Source organism: Chelonoidis abingdonii, chromosome 4, assembly GCF_003597395.2.
Source record: "Chelonoidis abingdonii isolate Lonesome George chromosome 4, CheloAbing_2.0, whole genome shotgun sequence".
Taxonomy (NCBI): Eukaryota; Metazoa; Chordata; order Testudines; family Testudinidae; genus Chelonoidis; species Chelonoidis abingdonii.
The window spans coordinates 152,541,363-152,563,670 of NC_133772.1; the positions used below are offsets into that span (position 1 = coordinate 152,541,363).

The following is a 22,308-nucleotide window of genomic DNA, read 5'->3' on the forward strand; positions in this document are numbered from 1 at the left end:
TTTTCAAGATGTGTTGCTCATGTCCATTCCAATTAGGTGCGTGCGTGCCACATGCACAGCACCTGGAAGGTTTTTCCCCCTAGCAGAACCCATTGGGTTGGTCCATGTGTCCCCCGGAGCCGTGCCTCCATGGCACTGAATATAAAGCTATGTAGACCAGTTGCCACTTCAGTTCCTTCTTGCCAGTCTGGTCCGACAGAGGAGTAGGTGGGTGGGTACTGGAATGAAATCTCGAAAAACAACAGTTACGAAAGGTAGGTAACCATTTTTTCTTCTTTGAGGGATTGCTCAAGTTAATTCCAATTAGGTGATTCCCAAGCCTAAATTTTGGAGACATGGTAGGAGCTTTAACGTTTGCTGACTGTAGCACTTCTCTGTCAAAGGCTGCATCATCTCTAGCCTGCTGGGTAATGGCGTAATGTGAGGTAAAAGTGTGGACTGAGGACGACGTCACAGCTCTGCAGATTTCCTGGGTCGGAACCTGAGCCAGGAACGCTGCTGACGAAACCTGTGTCCTCACAGAGTGTGCTGTAAGTGGAGGGGCAGGTATTTTTGCCAGGTCATACCATGCTCAGATTCAGGATGTAATCCATGATGAAATTCTTTGGGAGGAGACTAGAAGTCCTTTCATTCTGTCTGCTACTGCGACAAACAGCTGAATGTACTTCCAGAACAGTTTCATCCATTCGATATAGAAGGCTAACGCCTGGCGAACGTGAGTGAAGGTTTTGCTCCCTGCTGCTTGAGTACAGCTTAGGGTAGAAAAATTTCCTGGTTAATATGAAACTGGGAGACAATTTTAGGAAAAAAAGCTGGAGGCCATCTAAACTGAACCTTGTCCTTATAGAACACCGGCTAAGGAGACGCAGATGTTAGAGCCCTGAGCTCAGACACACTCCTGGCCAATGTTATTGCTACCAGGAATGCCACCTTATATGAGAGGTACAGTAGAGAACATGTTGCAAGTGGCTCAAAAGGTGGCCCCACTAGGGATGTAAATATTGTTTTAAAAGGTTAATCAGTTAACTGATTAATATTATATCATTTAACCAGTTAACTGCTGGGGCCAGGGCCAGGGCTGCTCCTGCCAGCCAGCCAGCACAGCTGGTGCTGGGACCGCTCCAGCTGGTTGGGCCTAGGGTCGCTCTGACTGGCCCGGGGCTGGGGTTAAGAGTTAGGGCATTTAATCAGTAAGACTAATACTTACCGGTTAGCCAGTTAACCATTTTCTATTTTACATCTCTAGGCCCCATTAGTCTGGGAACGACCAGGTTAAGGTCCCAGGCCACGACCAGCTGTCGTACATGAGGTATAGTCTGTCAAGACCTTTTAGAGAATGACTCACCATCGGATTGGCAAAGACTGACCGGCCCCCAACGCCTGGATGGAAAGCATAAATGGCAGCTAAGTGGACCTTTATTGACAATAAGGAACACCCTTGTTGTTTAAGATGGAGAAGGTAGTCCAGTATCATGGGTATTGATGACAGAGTTGAAGATGGGAGATATTGTGAAGACCAAAGTGTGAATCTTTTCCACTGGCCAGGTAGGTGGCCCTAGTGGAGGGCTTCCTATTGCCAAGAAGGACTTCTCTGACTGGACCCAAACAAGCCAACTCCAATGGGTTTAGCCATGGAGCTTTCATGCCGTGAGATGAAGTGATTTGAGGTTCGGGTGCTGGAGGGGGCCATGATCCTAAGTTATCGGATCTGGGAGCAGCGATAAGGTCATTGGGTTTTCCATGAACATTTCCAGGAGAGAGGTGTACCAGTGCTGACGGAGCCAGGCTGGGGCTATCAATATCGCTGAGGCTTCATCCCTCTTGATTTTGAGTAGGACCTTGTGAACGAGTGGTAGGGATGGAAATGCGTAAAGGAGGTGTCCCTTCCAGGGGAGGAGGAACGCGTCCACGATGGAGCCCGGGCTGTGATTCAGGAAGGAGCAGAACAGCAGGCACTTCCTATTGCGCCACGTGGTGAATAAGTCTACCTGGGGAAATCCCCACTGCTGGAAGATGGTATTCGTGACATCCATGTGTAGGGACCATCTGTGGCTGTGAAAGGACCTGCTGAGATAGTCCGCCAACTCGCTCTGGACTCCAGGCAGGTACAAAGCATCCAGGTGTATTGAGTGTGTTATGCAAAAGTCCCAAAGTTTGAGGACTTCCTGGCACTGGGGAAAGGAGCGTGCACCCCCGTCTGTTTATATAAAACATCACTGTTTTATTGTCCGTCATGACTGATACACCTTTTCCTTCCAAATGTACTTGGAATGTCTGGCATGTTCTCTGATGCTGATGTGAAGTGAGAGCTCTGCCTGGGACCAGAGGCCCTGAGTCATTCCAGGTGCGCACCCCACCCCAAGGCTGATGCATCCGTCACCAGTGAAAGGGATGGCTGTGGTCTGGTGAAAGGAACTCCTGCACACACCACCTATGGGTCAAGCCACCATAGGAGGGACTCGAGGACCAGGCGGGACAGAGTGACAATTTTGTCTAGACCATCCCAAACAGGCCGATATACCGAAGCCTGCCATGCCTGAAGAGGTCGGAGTCTCAATATGGTGTGCTGTACTACATAGGTACAAGCGGCCACGTGGCCAAGAAGCTTTAGACAATTCCTTGCTGTGGTGGCAAAGAACTGCCTGAGACTTTGTATGATGTTGCACAGAGACCGGAAATGCTACTCTGGGAGGTACGCCCTCGCCTGTGTAGAATCCAATACTGCCCTTATGAACTCTATCTGTTCAACGGGGAATAGGGTTGACTTCTGCACATTCAGTAGAAGGTCCAAGTCATCAAAAGTAATCCTTATGATCCTCATTTGCATCTTCACTTGTGCCCTGGAGCAGCCCTTGATTAGCCAGTCGTCAAGGTACAGAAACACCTGCACCTGACACTTGTGTAAGAACGCAGTCATGACTACCATACACTTGGTAAACACTCAAGGAGCCGTTGACAGGCAGAACAGAAGGACTGTGAACTGATAATGGTTGTGGTTTACCACTAACCTGAAATACCTTCTGTGGGACAGTCTTACTGAAATATAAAAGTAAGCATCTTTCAAGTAGAGGGTGGTATACCAGTCCCCCGGATCCGAGGAAGCGATAATGGAGGTCAAAGAGACCATGCGGAACTTCAGTTTCTTCACTAACTTGTGAGGTCTTGCAGGTTTAGAGTAGGCCTGAGGCCTCCTTTGGCTTTCAGTATAAGGAAATGCCGAGAATAGAACCCCTTGCCCTTCAGCTTCTGAGGAATCTCTTCCACCGCCCCCAGCAATAGGAGCGAGTGCACCTCCTGCGCAAGGAGCTGCTCATGAGAAGGGTCCCTAAAGAGGGACAGGGAAGAGGGGTGGAAGGGAGGGAGGGAAGAGAACTGGAGAGAGTATCCTCTTTCTACCGTGCAGAGTACCAATTGATCCAATGTAATTTGGGCCCACATAGGGTAGAAATGGGACAGTCGGCACGAAAAGATAAGGGGGAATGGATCCAGAGTCTGGACTGGTGTGTCTGCCCCAGGGCGCACCTTCAAAAATTCTGCTTCTGGCCTGCAGACTATTTCGCCTGCCCAGAGCCCTGGGCTGACAAAGGGTGAGACCTCTTCCTGTTGTTCCTATTTTGCCTCCAAGAAAAGTCCTGCATGTTTTGAGGGTGGTAAAAACGAGGCAGAGGTTGTAGTTTAAAATGCCAACGTTGCATGGCCAGAGTGTGCAAACCAAGAGACTTGAGGGTGGCCCTCAAGTCCTTGAGGCTATGAAGCCGTGAATCCTTCTTTTCTGAAAAGAGGATCGAGCCCTCGAACAGGTGGTCCTGGATAGAGATGTAAAACATTAACCGATAAGCATCAGTCTTATCGATAAGGTATTCCGGTTAACGTTTAAACTCCACTACTGGACTCCACTGCTGGCCCTGCGCTGGGCTGGCAGCGAGCGGAGTCCCTGGGGCTGGCAGCCAAGATCCCAGGCCGGCAGCAGAGCCTAACAGTTAAACGTGGATGGCCGAATCAGCCACAGAAGGCTTCCTGCAGCAAAGCCCAGGCAATGAGCTTCCCCTCCTCTACCAAGGAGAGGTTTGCCCTAGAGTCCTGTGGCAACAGCTCCATACATTTTGCTGTCGCTCCACAGGAGTTGTAGCTGTACTTACTGAAGACAGCCTGGTGATTAAAAATTCAGAGCTGGCGCCCCCTGGTGGAATAAATGTTCCTCCCGAAGAGGTCCAGCTTTTTAGCCTCCTGGTTTTTCAGGGAGGATCCCTAGTAACCTTGGCGCTCCTGCTCATTAGCCGCCGCCACCACTAGGGAGTCCACTGGGGAATAAGTGTATAGGTGCTCGACCCCCTTAGAGGGAACAAAGTATTTTCTTTCATTCCTCTTCGCTGTTGGTGGTAAGAAGGCAGGGGTCTGCCAAAAGGTCTTGATGGTGTCCTGTATTGTTTTAATGAGTGGCAAGGCAATACGGGAGGGAACAGAGGGGGCGAGAATGTCCACCATGGGGTCTGATGTTTCGACAATTTGCTCGGCCCGGATCCCCAGATTCTGCACCACCCTCATCATCAGCTGCTGGAGCACTATGCTGTCCTGCAAGGCAGGGACCGTCAATTTTCCTGCCACCACCTCATCAGGCAAGGACAAGGCCCTAGCTGTTCCCTGCCCTTGGCACTGAGGGGATCTCGCAGCACCCAGTCTTCCGGTGCCGTCAGCGCTGGCAGAGCAAACATTTGGTCCTGTCCCACGTGAGGTACTGAAGGCACATATAATATTGAGGCCACCAACGCCAACCTGGAGTAGGACCTCTCACTCTGGTCCTGACCGTGGTGGAACGCCCAGGGGATCCAGAACGGCCACTGGGCAGGTTGCCTGCCACTGACCAGGCCAGGGCCCCGGAAGAAGCTGCTGCTGTCCATGTCTGTCGGTCCTGGATCTCCTGGATCTATAGGATTCTGCTTCCAACTCTGAGGTCTCACTATAAGAGAACCAACCACTCACCAGTGCCCGAGAGAGGTGACTGGAATTTAGGGACCAGTGCAGCTCCCCTATCCACCCACTGGTGGATGGTACTGGCAACCAGTGCCAAGGAGATGACACAACTAGCATGGTACCATTACCATCTTGCCTCTGGATGTCACCAAGGGTCTCACGGGTGCCGCTGAAACTGAGCTCGGTGTCCTGTCTCGCCTTGGAGAGGAAGGCAGCGCCGTGAAGGCAATGAGGTCCTTGGTAGCCTCGAACATCTCCAGTGTGGAAGGCAACTGCAGATCACGGATCTTCCCAGATAAGGGAGTGCTGAGGGCCCGGACTCAACTGTTACCGTGCAGGGGCAGGAGTTGACATGACCCTCGGAGATCAGCCTCCATCAAAAGGATCTTGAGGTGCTGATCCCACTCCTCCTGAGTCCTCGGACAAAATTCCCTGCAGATCTTGCAGCATTCTTCCTGGTGGCTTTGCCTCAAGCACTTCAAGCAGAAAGTGTGGGGGTCACTTGTTGGTACAGACTTGCCACAAGCTGCGCAGGATTTAAACCCCAGGGACTGAGGCATGCCCCGGAAAAGGAGGGTGGGTACATCCAAATGAAACTTTTCTAAACTATACTATACTAACTATTATACCTTAACTAACTCTTTACAGGGAAATAGTGCAAGACTGCTAGAGAAATTATGCTTGCAAAGCAAGAGATGATGAGCATTCCTGCTAACTGTCACATGCAGTAAGAAGGAACTGAGGTGGCAGCGGGTCGGCAGGGCCCTATATTCATCAGCGCCATGGAGGCATGACTCCAGGGGGCACCTGGACGGACCTGACAGGTGCTGCTAGGGGAAAAACCTTCCGGCAGCTGTGCACACAGCATGTGCACTCCTAATTAGAACTGACATAAGCAATCACTCAAAGAATAACTAGAATGCCCCAGACTCAATCATACGTTGCTGGTGCAGCTTTACAGTCAACACGCACGTATGAGAATTTAATGGATTCCCAGTCAGACAGATTGCACACTGAAGGCAGTCAAAACCCACTCATTGAAGGGTCAAAACTCCACAGTGGCCGGGGGGGGACTCAGTACCTCACATGATCAGGCCCTGTGATTTCCATGTGGCACCACATTCTCTAAGCACCATTAGACACAGACCGAGGATGCCTACATTCAAACTTCATAGGATCAGCTTATGAAGTCAGAGCTCATGCATGAAAAAGAGAACAGGTTAGTGAGATGTCAAAGCAGAAAACACAGGGCTTGATTCTTCCAGTTGTGTTATCACACAGATGGGATCCCCAACTGCACTAAGTACGGTATGGCAACCCCACCAGTGCAAAGCTACTTGCCAGTGCTACCCCAGACAGAGGGGCTGTCCACACACACAAGGACTAGGCAGCGTAATATTTATTCAAAAGCAGTGATATGTGCCCACAAGCTTAAATTCATCTTAAAGATGTTACATGTTGGATAAAAACAGAGGCATATGATAACCTCCATTAAAAGCCATATCTTTTTAAATTACCAGTCAGATTCTCTACAAGCCTTTCAATGGGGAAAACATGCTGGATGTCCTTTGCAAACAAGTTCAACTGTGAATAAGCCTTTTTGGGGAGCAAGTCAACAGCATAACAGCAGCAAAGACCAAAGTTCAGTACGGTATCTTCTTACATTGCTGGCTCAGATTTTACAACAGCCCTTTGAAACAGTCAATTTCAAGACCTACAAACTTCATGGCTTTTCAAAAAAACAAAAAACAGGGCCACAAGAACCTAGAGCTAGCAACTACAAGATTATGACTAGCAACTACTTAGATGATTAAACTTCTAACTACCATACAAACAGCATGAATTGCAATTTCATTAATTCTTTGGAAAGAAAAAAAAAAGGCTGAAAAAATAATATCCAAGTTTCAATAAAAGATATGTTTTCTCGTTTGCACTGGAATTTTGATGATAGATTATTTAAGAGGAATCTCATTCAGTGTCTCTCCCTTCATACTTTATTCTAAAAAAATTGCAGCATATCTCAGAAATCCTGCAGTGGACTATTTGTTAAGCCCACTGTGCCCCACAATACCCACTCTCACCCACTCCTGCATTGTATGTTGCATTTTTATCCTGCTCCCACCTGCAAAAACCTTAGATCCTGCAAGACAAACAGATTCCCCCATGCTACTAAAAAAAAAAAAAGTTTGTGAATATTTTTACACACACACACACTGAATTCAGACACAATTTTTACCACTAAAACAATTCAAACAAATCTTGCTTAAACCATGTTTAAAAAAAAAAAAAAAACAAAACTGAACTCTGTTTATAATAGACATCAAATTTGCTTCTATTCCTGGCCTAAATTTAAACTATTAAAACCTTCATTTAAAAAAAGAAAAAAACTTGCTGTACATTGCTGAATTCTATTCATGACAAACTGATGAGAGATTTAGTGTTTTTCCACAAATTATCGCAGTTTGGGTTTTTTATCCACCCAATCCCGCCTACAACAAAGAACATTTTATCCACTCCCGCTGTTATGGCAGTGGGTCCTACAGGACCCACAGGATTCCAGTCCCACTGCAGGGCTTTAGTGTACTATAAAAGTTGACCCATTTGCTATGGGCTCTGTTGATGCAAATTACTAATTTAAAGAGATACCCGCTTTTTAGAAGAGCGGATCTGTCTGAAAATATTGTCCCTACTGTTATTCCAAGTAACCTCTAGAAGGAATAATTGAAAAATTAAATAAAAAGGATGTCAAATGTAAGCAAACTGAGAAAACAAACTCTGTGTATAGTAAATTTCCCTGTTTTCCCTGTAGGGTCAGTCAATATCGTCTATGTAGGGGGAGAAACCCACAGAACAGGGGAGATCAAAAGAATTTTTAAGAAGAGGAAAAGTGAATGAAAACAACCCACAAACGAATTGGCAATGGGATTCAGAAGCGGATAACATACCTGAAACTACTTCTAATAGGCTTGTTGAAATGGAAACTATACAGCTACCCCGATACAACGCTGTCCTCGGGAGCCAAAAAATCTTACCGAGTTATAGGTGAAACCGTGTTATATCGAACTTGTTTTGATCTGCTGGAGTGCGCAGCACCCCCCCCACCCCCGAGTGCTGCTTTACTGCGTTACATCCGAATTCGTGTTATATTGGCTCGCATTATACCGGGTAGAGGTGTACTTCTAATAGGCTTGTTTAAATGGACCTGATTTAAGTTGATGTGGCAATGGGATCACTATGAAATTATTCAACACATTTTTAGGTCTCTCTGTATATGAATGTTCTATAAGAGATTTACTGCATGATGTGAGAACATAATACTACAGACAGAATAAAAATGAAACTTCAAAGTGTTTGCTTCTAATGCTGGGATTTAGGCAACAAATCGCAACTAAATCCCTCTTCTGAAAGCCAACTGAACTTTACTAGCATGAAAGAACATTGCTAGAGCAATAATCATATTGTATCAACTTAATCTCTCAACATTTAACATGTCTCATTAGTGTTCCACACACTTGCAGGAAAAAATTTCAAACATCTTCCTCAGGAAAAAAAAAACAGTTTTTTTTTTAAGTCCTAATTTTTCAGTTCTGAGCTATTCCTGCACTATTTCATAGCTCTGGTAACATACCACTGACTAACCTCCAACTGGGAATAACTGTTTTTATCATCACTACTATAAACAGCCCCTCCTAACTCACACTGATAGGAATCTGGAAACTCAGCGTAGCTGCATCCCACCCTACAGCCTCTCAAAACACTACAGGGAAATGAAACTATGTGCTAGGGCAAGAGGAATCCCTGTGCTGAAACACTGCTCATGCAATTCCTGGGGAAGTATAACCACGTCCTAAGTAGACGGGCCAATGCATAATGGCAGTAACAAATTATTTGGTTTTAAAGGTAGGAAGAGGGGGAAATATTTTAAAGCCACACTGTTGGGTCAGGGTAGGCCCAAAATTTAGGGTATGTAAAAAAACAACTTTTGGTCAAGGTATACCAGTGGAAAAAAATGTATTTCAAAATTTCTTTACATACACTTTACTTTTAGAGACATATTATTCACCTGAAGACTACACCATCCTACCACTGCAGCATTCAGCCAGACTAGGAGATCCTAGAAGTGAAATTGACTGTTCCAAGTGGCAGAATGAAAAAAAGTAAACAAATGGCAAAAAGTGAACTGGCTTCACAGAAAGCTTTCAGTTTTAATAATTTCAGCTCCAGCTACCAGATGCCAAAGAGAATATTGTATAGCACAGGGACAGGAGAAGAATTCCCCAAAGCATAATTCATATGTTCATTAGGGATTACGAGATTATTAAAAACAACCACGAGTCATTTTTTTTAAAACACAAAGTTTCAACAACTTGAAAACCCATGGCCTTTATTCATGGAGATGTAGATCACTGATCTATTGTTACACATTGTAAATCTGTCACACTTTCGTCTGATGAGGTCTTTATTCCATAAACACCCTGTGAACCATCCTTCATCTTCACTTCTGCCTTTTTCACCCCTTTTCTTTTCCCACGGTCAGGTCTTTCCTTCTTTTTATGAAGTTGCATCCCCTGCTCTTTGCATTGATTGCATTGACCTCATAAACTTCCAACCTATTTTACATGGTTCTTCATACAAACAATCCAAGAGACATTTCTTCAGCACTTACAGAACATGCATTTTTGCCAAAGTACAAAGTCATCATATAATACATCTTCAATTAGAAAAATATCCACAGGCCAAAGCAACTACTCCAAACACTCAGGAGACCAGATAGCAGTTTTCCAGGATCCCTTCACTGAAAAGCTGAGTGTCCCTACATTTGACTGGGGCATAGAGCTCTTTCAACAGGCTTCACTGCAAGACTGGACTTCTGTCCATATTAAGTTCTCCCAGCTCCTCCAACTTTTTACCTTTTTTTAAAAAAAAAAAAAAAAAACACCACCACATTTCTGGGTTCCTCTAACTTTCCTCCCTTGAAGGGTCATATCACAATGACTTCCCCTGGATGAAGGCTGACAGGACTCTTCATAGCCCATGAATGTTACTCTTGGATTGGTCATTGCAGAGCAATGTGAAGCCCCAGGTCTCATGATATTTTCTGTCCCCTGAAGCTGGAGACTAGGTACTCAGTCCACGTCTCCCGACTGAGCCAATAATTTTCCTTGCTTATTACTATTCTACGGCTTCCTGCTCTTGGAGGTGACTGTGCTGCAATAAGAAGTCTCTGCTCATTTTTCTAAACTCAAAGTGATCAGTTTGAAATTTTTTTCCCTGTCAAATACTGTACAATGAAACATTTAAAAACAACTGGTACTTCCAACGGTTGCCTATAGTAGCTCTAATGTAACTATATTAAGCCAAAACTATTCACAGAGTGCCTGCAAAGGACTTCGGCACTAGGGAACACTGGTGGGCTGAACACATGTGCCGCAGTCATTTTTTGGAGTTCTTCAATATGAACAACTCGCAGTCATCTGTATCGGATCCTGTAGCAAGATGACACACTGGGCCATCCATTCAGTAGCTCAGAATGGAATGACACTACTCAAGACTATATTAGCCACACACGTAAGCATTATTTTTTTCCTGGAGGTGTGCAGGCTGCTAACTCCAAGTGCAAATGCTTTACTTAAATCTGCAAGTTCATTTGGTAAAAACCTGTTCAAGGCATGCAAATAAAAGCACAACACTTCAGTGTGCAATTAAGAGCTTTTGGGTCTCCCATCCTCAGATGTGAGGAGCCGAACAGTCCACATTAAGGAGATAGTGACCTAGAGCAGTGGTTCTCAACCAGGGATACGCATACTCCTGGGGATATGCAGAGTTCTTCCAGTGGGTACATCAACTCATCTAGATATTTGTCTAGTTTTACAACAAGCTACATAAAAAGCACTAGCAAAGTCAGTACAAACTAAAATTTTACACAATGACTTGTTTCTACTGTTCCATACACTATGGTAACTATTCACTGCAATGTAAGTACAATATTTATATTCCAGTTGATTCACTTGATACTTATATGGTAAAAATGAGAACGTACGCAATTTTCAGTAATCGCGTGCTGTGACGCACTTGTATTTTTATGAATGATTTTGTAAGCAAGTAGTTTTAAGTGAGGTGAAACTTGGGGGTACGCAAGAGAAATCAGATTCCTGAAAGGGGTACAGTAGTCTGGAAAGATTAAGAGCCCCTGACTCAGAGCACAGCAATGAACTATGCAAATATTTTAGTCCACCATTACTCCATTAATTAAACTAAACCCTAGATCACTGTTATTAAGAGCTCACGCAAAAGGCAAGAGCGTTAAGAGTTTGCTGTACATAACGGGTGGGAAAAGCACCATTATCTGTCTTGCCCCAGCACTGCACTCTTTTATTTGTAGTTTTTACTGCAAGCTGCTTTTTGTCAGACAATGGATGTGCTATTGTAGGTACCTTTATGCTGTGCCAAAAAACATATACAGAGCAATTCAGAACAATCAGCCTTGCTTTCATGGGAGCAAAGGTTGCAGCCAAATGAAATGGGTGGAGACCACATTAAACAATCTTGGAATCTGCTAATAGGATACAGGAAAATGTGACCATAATGCAGATACAGCGCTCCCTTTCACTTTCAAATGTTACGGGTGAGATAAAAGCTTCAGAAAACAAATTTAATTATTTGAATATATTAACTAAGCAGAAATTTTGTCATTATGTACAAGAGATACAAAGCGTCCTAAAATGGCACACTAAAAGGTCTTAAACTAAAAAGTAAGTTTCTCAGCCGAGAAGGAACACTCAGATTAAAAAAGATACAGGATACCTGTGAAACGTCAGCATATTGATTCTAAGAACGTCCATCCATCCATGCAGAACATTCCCATCTCAAGATGTGACCAGATTCACATTTGCCTTTTAAAAAGGGAAATTTTTAAACTGAAACACCTTGCTTCCCCTTGCTTGCTTTTCAGGTGTCTGTTAGTCAGCTTTCTCCTTCACAAACCAGGTTCTGCCTCTGCATGATCATGCACTGAAGTCATGTCCTTGAGTCTGTGACATCAGTCTGTTGCCATGGTAATGATGAGGGCTGTCCAAAATTCAGCATTATGGCATCACTGCAGGATCAAGCAGCAGAGAAAGCTAGCATCTGAAAGTTAACAAGTGTGGCAGGAAGAACTACTAAAAGGCCTTTCATTTAAATTTTAGCAATATGTTAGCCTCAAGAGATAGCTGCAGTCTAAAAAATATTTTTTAAAAGCCTTCTGTTATGCAGATGTCCAGGAGTTCACTGACCTGGAAACACCACAAAGGCTGACAGCAAGTACCAGCTCAAGATGTGATCTTACTGTGACAACCATAGGGATGCTGTGCCTCCATACAAACAGAAGGGAGAACGTGTCCACTCGGGCAGCCAGAGTGATGAGTGACGGCTTGGAACTGCACATATATCTTTGGGTAGATGACACTACACAGGTCACTCGTGTTCCCACGCAAACCCAGACCTATCCTGTAGCTGTAATTTATCTATGAGGGAGGGCTCGCTTTGTCTGCTGGCCTGTTATTGTGGAAGGACATGTTTTTTGGCCTCAGAGTTCCAGGGGGTCATGAAATAAAGTCATTGTTGTGGAAAAGGTGATGCTCCACACGGCAGGCCCTCCAAACATCACAAGGGTCTTGAGTTGGATGCCAAGAGTTTGCACTGAGGACAGGAAATCAGAGAGCAATGAGCTGTGCACCTGTAAACAATTCCCATAATAAGTTATGCGACAATTAAAAAAGTACCTTAGAGTTGTCACTCCGTGTAGGCTTAGACATTACAATTCTCTAGGGTTTCTTGCACACTCCCGGGAATGACATTTCTGAAGAACAAAAGAAAGAGGGAGGTTAGAACCACAGATAATGAATATGTAATGAACACTCTCTTTAAACTAAAAAGAGCCACCAGAAACATCAACAAATGCACAGCAGAGAACACACTGACCAGGAAACAGATCTGGCGGGTTCCATTGTGAAGGGACCATATGAATCATAGGACTGGAAGGGACTTCGAGAGGTCATCTAGTCCAGTCCCCTGCACTCAAGGCAGGACTAAGTATTATCTAGGATTCTAGACCATCCCTGACAGGTGTTTGTCCAAACTGCTCTTAAAAATCCCCAATGATGGAGATTCCACAACCTTCCTAGGTAATTTATTCCAGTGCTTAACCACTCTGATAGTTAGAAAGTTTTTCCTAATGTCCAACCTAAACCTCCCTTGCTGCAGTTTAAACCCATTGCTTCTTGTCCTATCCTCGGAGGTTAAAAAAAAACAATTTTTCTCCTTCTTCCTTGTAACAACCTTTTATGTACTTCAAAACTGTTATGTCCCCTCTCAGTCTTCTCTTCTCCAGACTAAACAAACCAAATTTTTTCACTCTTCCCTCATAGGTCATTTTTTCTAGACCTTTAATCATTTTTGTTGCTCTTCTCTGGACTTTCTCCAATTTGTCCACATCTTTTCTGAAACATGGCGCCCAGAACTGGACACAATACTCCAGCTGAGGCCTAATCAGCGCAGAGTACAGCAGAAGAGTTACTTCTCATGTCTTGCTTACAACACTCCTGCTAATACATCTCAGAATGATACTTGCTTTTTCTGCAACAGCATTACACTGTTGACTCATATTTAGCTTGTGGTCCACTATGACCCTCCAGGCCCTTTTCGGCAGCACTCCTTCCAAGGGAGTCATTTCCCATTTTGTAGGTGTGCAACTGATTGCTCCTTCCTAAGTGGAGTACTTCGCATTTGTCCTTACTGAATCCTATTCTCCAAAGCACTTATAACCCTTCCTACCTTGGTATTGTCCACAAATGAATGACAGTCAAGGTCAGCTCAAAGGAGAGAAAAGAGGTGTTACTTTACTGAAATGTAATTTAAACCCACCAGCAAGGCATTGTGGCAACTGTCCAACCTCAGGCTACAGGTGAAGCCACACCCTATCTGACTGAAAATGGCTATATTACCTTTGTCATAGGTTTAACACTTCTCAAAGATACCCACAAAGGCACAACAAGAGGAATTCTCCCCACAGTTACAATCCACATTCACTGCTCCACAAGAGCATCACAGCCAGCCAGAGGAGAATTTCCCCAGCACAGATGGTGTGTTGGACAGCCACAGGCCATAGGTACCAACTTTCTCCAGCACTGGTGAGTGCCCGTGCCCCCTGCCCCTTTCCCCACCCCGACTCCAACCTTTCCCCACCTCCATTCCAACCCCATCCCCAAAGTCCCCACCCTAAGTCCGCTCCCTCCCTGACCCTATTGGATCCCTTCCCCAAATCCCTGCCCCAGCCCCACCTCTTACCCCAGCGCACCACATTCCCCCTCCTCCCCTGCCCCAGGAATCAGCTGTTTTGCAGTGCAAGCACTGGGAGGGAAGTGGGAGAAGGAGGATGCGGCAGCGCACTCGCAGAGGAGGAGAAGGCGGAGGGAAGCTGGAGCAGAGGGGAGGGGGCAGGGAGCTGCCGGTGGGTGCCAAGCACCCACCAATTTTTTTCCAGCTCCGGAGCACCTACGGAGTTGGTGTCTATGCCACAGGCTGCCTTGTGCATGCCCCTTGCAAGTACCAGCATAGGGGCTGGGGAACAAGTATCAACATGCTGCTACAGCCACTGTGGGCATCACAGACAGTTCCCTAAATCACACCACAGACATTTTTGGTCACTAGGATTCTAGGCTGATTGAAAGTGCAAAGGGGGATTAAAAGCCACCTCTACTTTTCCCCTCTTCTGGTTGCACTGGTGCATGCTGCATCTCCGGGAAGAGAGGCACAACGTCTTGCTCCCTTGAAACACCCAGGACTGCTACAACGATGGCTGTTCATTGCTCATGGACAAATTGATGCCTTCGTTGAGGGCTGCCAAACACTTGGCTCAAGAGAGCCAAGTTACCACAGTGAAAGGGTGGCTATCTTGTCACCAGGGCAAGTTCCATTGGTCAGCCAGGAACTTCAGGAACAGTGTCATCATTGCTTCCAAAACAAGAGGTGTGAGCATCTAGGGACATTCATGGGTCAGTCTGTGGATGGGATGAATGTCCCCGGGGAAGACTGCAGAGCTTCCATTTTTAAAGATGCCCACCATTTTCTTTGCCTGTTCCTCTGTTTGCACCAAAACATATGCCCTTCTTGGGACCATGCACTGGCTTCCAAACACTTCTCTACCACAGTCAGACTCTTCATCCTCACAGCGAAGGCCCTGCACACTGCTGCTCCTGCCTTTATAGCATCTATGGTCACCCAGCCTCAAACCCCTGCTTACCTCTTACACTGTGGAAGTTTCAGCTCACCTTCTGGCTCCTCTGCTTTCTTCCACACCCATCACCTACTGCTCCCAACCCTTGACCATCCTTACAACCCTGTATCATAAGCCTAAGTAAGCTGCCAGTTTGATTTGTTGTTCTTTTTCTTTCAGCTCCATCTCTTTTTGTTTTATTTCTAGGTCTTGTAGTTTCTTTTCCATGTTTCACTTGTGCTCTGTGGTTTTGGCTTGTTCTTCCTTGGAAGTCATGGTTCCTGTTTTCTTGTGTTGGGGTGCCCTCTGGTGGTTATTGTCTGAACTGCTGGCTCTCTGTTGTCTCCTGGCAACAGTGCCTAGCAACCGTGTCCTTTTTTCTTCTTTTGGCTACTGTTGTACTAGAAAAAACAGTTTATCTGCATGTGTGTACTGCTGGGTACTTGATTCCCAATTGGAATCCTATTGCTTAACAATAAACCCTTAATGTCACCTTAATGGCTCCTTGCTTAAAATGCAAGCTACCAAAGCAGCAGAAAAAAAAATTCTCTCTGGCTACTTTTAAAACCAAACCCTTTCTCTCTGCTAAAAAGCTCTACAGAGAAAAAGAAAAACAATATTCCTACTGGCTTCTGGATTCTATCTATCCCACCTCTGCCACCATATCATAAGGCTTTTTCCCAAATTTGGACCTTAGCGTCCAAAATCTGGGTGCTTAGCATGAACCTCCAAGCTTAATTACCAGCTTGGATCTTATCTCGCTGCCACCAGACAGGAATTACAGCGCCTGCCTCGCTTTGGTCGCCCCAAACTTTCCCTGAATGGACCCCAAGACCCAGAAGCTCTGAGTCTTACCGGCAAGGGAAATACTCCACTTCCCTTCCCCTTCCCTCTCCCACCCAGACTTTCCTCTCTGGGCTAACCTCAGAGTATTGACGCAATCTTTTTACATCACAATACCAAGAAGCATATCTTCTCTATTCCACAAAGAGACAAACCCCAAATACAAGGAAACAGAAATGATTCTCTCTCTCTTTCCCCCTCCCACCAATTCCCTGGTGCTGCAGAGCTTATCCTCTGTAGATTTAACACAAAGAGAATTCCCTCCCCTTGTTTCTTAGCCTACCCAGAGAGAAAACTCAAACAAGTCTTAAAAAGAAAACTTTATATAAAAAAAAGAAAGAAAAAAGACATCAAAATTTCTCTGTATCAAGATGACAATAATAGAGGATCAATTGCTTAAAAGAAAAAAATGAATAAACAGTCTGATTCAAAAAGATATCCAATTTGAAACATTCCAGCAAGCTACACACATGTAAATACAACCAAAACAACATAAAAGCCTATATTGCTTTTTTACCTGTGCTTACAATTTGGAAACAGAAGATTAGAAGATAGATAGAACCTTTTCATAGCTGAGAGACAGACAAAAGACACAGAGCCAAGACAAAGACGACCCACAAATTCCCTCCGTTAAGCTTTTAAAAAATCCGGTTTCCTGATTGGTCCTCTTGTCAGGTGTTTGGTCCCCTTTTTTAACCCTTTACAGGTAAAAGAAACATTAACCCTTAGCTATCTATTTATGACACCCTGGGAGCCCCTCAGTGCCACCTGGCAGAGGGCACACTATACCATCACTCACATCAGGCCTGACATATTCATTGCCCCCAAACAACCGTACTCACAATCTGTATCTAAAAGATGTTGTGCAAACTAGAGTAAGGAAACTAGTAACATGTGGTTCCCAAAATTCACTGGGTGATGTATGTACAGAAACATATAATTGCCTGCTGGAAATATGTTCTTAAAATGCATTTGACATAAAGTCCTGCCTTCCCCAGACAAAAGGAATGTGTATTTACCTGTCTGAGCAGCTTGATCACAGATGCCAACGAAAAGTACAATGACCTATAAGATGAACAAAGCCAGGGAGCTAGAACGCAGGGGAGATGCCCTCTTAATCACAACGGGGGATGGAGTCTGCACCCCTAGGAAGCCTTCTGGGCTCTTGAAACAGAGACAGTGAACTTTGAAGTAATATAACGAGGGCAAAGAGGCTTTTGAGTTACCCACCACCTAAGAGACGAAGGGGAGTAGACGCCTTTGAGTTAATAAAATGTGGATCCTCTTGACCTGGGAGGCAACAGTAGCTGGAAACTGATTATAGGTGAGAAACCTGTGCAGACAAATATTGTAACGTGCTGAAATTAAGTTTTAATCACTAGAAAGCACGTTTTGTCTTGTACCATATCTGTCCCTTTCATCCTGGCCTATTATCACTTAGATCTCTGTTCTTTCTTAATAAACTTACTCTTGTTTTATTACACAACACTGAGATGCTTTTGTATTAAACTGGAGAGTGAGTCCTCAGCTAACCTAGCAGGCTGATGAGCACACAATCTCTTTGGAGGCAGAGAATGTAACTTCTGAGTGTCCAGTGAGAGGGACTGGACACTGCAGAGACATCTCTCGGGAACTTGGGAATTGGGGTTTCCTGCTCAGCACCTGCAAGTCAAGGTTTGGCCTCGCAGAGTCCTGGAGAGCTTGCTGGCAAAGCAGACCGGCTGGTGTGTCAGCGAGCTGACATCCAGCTTAGCAGTAGCAAAGCTCTCACTTGCTGAGGCTGAGAGGGGTAACAGTGGCTCACAGCTCTAAGTGCCACAAGAGAAGCTTCACAATCCTCCCTGACTCACTCTCAACACTTCCTCTTCCAACACTGACCTTCTTTACTTTAATCCTGGACCCGCCCCCAGTTTCTAAAAGCGGAACCAACAAGCAGCATCTCACGATCGCACCTCACCCTCTTCTAACCCCTCCACCCACTTCTTGTTTATCAGCATCCTCCCACACTGTGTTATCAAATTTAAAACGTAAACCGCAGGGCGGGGTCCCATAGTTTATTGCCATACATACCTATGGTGCTGTAATAAATAAATTCCACAACCTGTTGAAGCCTAAAGAATCTGAGCATGGTTCAGCTCTGGTTTACACCAGCTTCTGAATAACTGAACGGTTCAAGTGCCACTATTAACTAATTCACTGCCAATCGCTTTAGTGGCAACACCTAGTTTGAGCAATTATCTAGCATCACTGGATGTAGTGGCAAATATTAGGACAGTGAATTGTTACTGAAGAGTGCTTGGGAAGAAAACAAAAGTCAAATTTCTCTGCCTCTAAATGTAACCTCATCTCCACCCATACCCAAAAGGATGAGAGAAAGAAGAAATGCATCCTCTCCAGCACAAAGCCTCAATTGTCTCCAGATTTCCAAACCCAAACACACCTTCCATGCTTTCCTGGTGCCAGGAAAACCAACTGTCCAAGCTTTCAGCCTTTTCCCACCCCTTCCGACAGCTGTTACAACAAGAGTCACCTGTTTTCCAGTACAGGAATCTGTAGCACAGTGAGAGCTGAAACTCTGGGGCAGCATTAGGTAAATTCAATTTAATATCAAAATGAATCCAAGGCCCTGCTGCATAACACAGCTGAATGATCCCTACAGGACACAGGACCTTTTTTATAACTAAACAAGGACTTGTGTTTGCTAATAATGGAGATGGATGGGGACGTGGGGGAAGAGGGTGGGGAGAGAGAAGGAAAACTGATTTTTTAAAAACATACCCCACACACCTTAATACGCATAGAGAATTGCATCCAGGCCCCACAAGGAGAAGGTCATTTCATGTCTCCATGGCACTACACCTCAATTGTGTGTCTTGAGTTCTTGGCCCTCCAGGTCAGAGTTGTAAGTTTTGCCCCCTGAGAAGAGCAGATACAGGATGCTTTGTCGAAGACACACTGAAGGCAATGACTGTAACAGGGCACTGGACCTGGGGGCACATAAGCATGCCCTAATGCAGGGGTAGGCAATCTATGGTACGTGTGCCGAAGACGGCACATGAGCTGATTTTCAGTGGCACTTACACTACCCAGGTCCTGGTCACCAGTCTAGGGGGTGGGGCTCTGCATTTTAATTTAATTTTAAATGAAGCTTCTTAAACATTTTAAAAACCTTTTTTACTTTACATACAACAATAGTTTAGTTATATATTACAGACTTCTAGAAAGAGACCTTCTAAAAACGTTAAAATGTATTACTGGCACGTGAAACCTAAAATTAGAGTGAATAAATGAAGACTCAGCACACCACTTCTGAAAGGTTGTCAACCCCTGCTCTAATGCATCCATTAAGGCCCTCAGCCTTTTATATTGGAAGCTGCAGTTGCAGGTCCCATTACTTGCACGTGCAGAAAGTCTCGTATCGGGCTTGCTGCCTCTTACACAGAGAGGCAGGCAGAAGTGACCCAAAGGATATTCTATGCAAGAAGTAGGAACTGGCAGGGGAGATGTGAAGCCCTGGAGACAAAAGCAGAAAAGACCCTGAGGGGTGGTGAAACTTTTTCAGGTTGTGCAGTTTTGGTCTGAAGCCCCAAGATAAGAAATGGAGCTGTGCCACTGGTTGAAGCATAATTTAACCATCCCTGGCCGGAAGATCACCCCATCAGCTTACATGGGCATAAAAGGACAAATTCAAAATATCAGAGGGGTAGCCATGTTAGTCTGGATCTGTAAAAGCAGCAAAGAATCCTGTGGCACCTTATAGACTAACAGAGGTTTTGGAGCATGAGCTTTCATGGGTGAATACTCACTTGGTCGGATGCATTCACCCACGAAAGCTCATGCTCCAAAACGCCTGTTAGTCTACAAGGTGTCACAGGGCTCTTTGCTGCTTTTACAAATTCAAAATAGTAGATACAAATACCATGATGGGAACATACACAATACCCAGTGAAAATGGGTTCGCCCCTGTTATGACTAGGGAAAAGTGATATAATCATTCCACAACGACCTGTTACCTGGCTGATGGAGCAGAACCAGGTTTTATGGCATCTTTGGCACTGCGTAGAGGAAAGGACATCACCATCAGACAAGAGCCGCATACTCTGCGAGATGCCAAGCTGACACTCTAGACTACCGCATTCAGAGAATCGCACTTCACTGCTCAAGTCTCCTTCCAGTCCACTGCACTGAAAACATCCTAACCTCTTTGAAAATCAGTACGTAAACATGATCACAAAGTTTGTGTTCACTTCTATACTGATTTACAGGGGATAGGGCTTCTTCAGTGCAAAAGACGCTCCACATTTCATAAGAGAAAGGCTCTCAATTAACTGACCTGTATAATGAGACTAAAATAGGCCCCAAGAACATGGTTTTTAAAGATCCCAAGGCAATTTTTGCAGCTCTGTGCATTAGCCCCAACACGCTGTGTCTTTAAGTCAGTTTGTAAAGTCCTTTCAGATCCTTCTAAATGAAAGCCATCATGTAAATGCTAGTCCTAACCTGGGGGGAGCCTTTTGATTTTGAAATTCCCAGACTAATGAGAAACTGTAGAACTGGAATTAAATTTGCAAACTGGACACCATCAAATTAGGCCTAAACAAAGACTGGCAGTGGATCAGTCACTACAAAAAGTAATTTTCCCTCTGCTGATACTCACACCTTCTTGTCAACTGTGGAAATGAGCCACCTTGATTGCATTGGCCTCGTTAGCACTACAAAAGTAATTTCAGGTTTACAGGAGTACTTGTGGCATCTTAGAGACTAACAAAGGTATTTGAGCATAAAACTTTCGTGGACTACAGCCCCCTCCCTTAGCATTCACCCCTTCTTATAGACTCATAGGTCAGAAGGGACCAATATGATCATCTAGTCTGACCTCCTGCACAAGGCAGGCCACAGAACCCTACCCATCCACTTTTATAACAACCCCTAACCCATGACTGAGTTATTGAAATCCTCAAAATTGTGGTTTGAAGACCTCAAGCTGCAGAGAATCCACCAGCAAGCGACCCATGCCCCATGCTGCAGAGGAAGGCGAAAAACCTCCAGGGCCTTCTTGTCAACTGTTGAGAATAGGCCACTTCCACTTTAATTGAATTGGCTCATTAGCACTCACCTCCCACTTGGTAAGGCAACTTCCATCTTTTCATGTGCTATAATATATATTCTGCTTATTGTATTTTTCACTTCATGCATCTGATGAAGTGGGCCGTAGCCCACGAAAGCTTATGCCCAAATAAATGCATTAGTCTCTAAGGCACCACAAGGACTCCTCATTGTTTTTGCTGATACAGACTAACACGGATACCACCCTGAAACCTGGAGCACAGTATTGTATCACCTGCAATTACTGTAGAAGTTTGATGCTGTAGTTGAACCTACACAGAATTCTACTGCCAGCACAGTGAGACTGAGGCTATGTCTGCACTACAGACCTTACAGCAGCACCATTGTAAGGAGACACCTCTCCCGTTGGCATAATTAAACCACCCCCAACGAGTAGTGGCTGCATGGCTGTCCGCACCAGTGCTTTTGTTCGAGAAACTTTTGTAGTTCAGGGCTGTTTTTTTCCACACCCCTGACCGACAAGAGTTAGTGCAGACATAGCCTGAAGATCTGCAATGAAACTTAGGAATTGTCTTCACCACCAATGTTAAAGCACTGCCGCAGCAGCACTTTAACACGGCTGTATAGTCATGGCAGGGTGCTTTGAGAGAGGTCTCCCAGAGCTATTAAAAAAGAACAAAAACACCTCCATGAGTGGTGTAGCTATCAGTGCCGGGAGGGCAGTTCCCAGCACTGGTGCACTGTTTACGCTGCCACTTTACAGTGTTGCAACTTGCTGCACTCCGGGATGTGTTTTTTCACACCCCTGAGCAAGGAAGTTGCAGCACTGTAAAGTGCCAGTGTAAACAAGCCCTAAATCAACGTAACAAATGTTACCAACATAGCCATTTGCGGCAGACACATCCCTCACTTTCGTTCACTTCAAGAGTAAACAAACTTTAAAATAAAGATTCTTCATGGCAGCAAATTATTGTGCTTCTACTACCCCGACCATGGCACATCCTCATACCCCACACCTCTGGCTAATGAAGATCAGAGCCAACAGCACCCTCCATTGAGTCTGAGGCAGGCTCCTTATGTCAAGACACTCTGACAGGCAGTTTATGAAATGAAAAGGGTAGTTACAAGCTGATGGAATATAGCTCTGAGGCTGCTCTAAGTTATGCTGGGGA

General features: G+C 45.0%; 1 protein-coding gene across 7 annotated transcripts in view; it reads right to left on the reverse strand.

Annotated features, from left to right (window-relative positions):
- The window catches only part of FBXO34 (F-box protein 34), a 93,240-nt gene that overhangs the window by 52,736 nt on the left and 18,196 nt on the right, over positions 1-22,308 (reverse strand). For 2 of the 7 annotated variants that reach the window (XM_032770363.2, XM_075065787.1), the window contains exon 2: positions 12,735-12,811. The gene's annotated coding sequence lies outside the window, so the exon portion shown is untranslated. The other 5 variants (XM_075065786.1, XR_012655850.1, XR_012655849.1 and 2 more) reach the window with 5 other exon arrangements.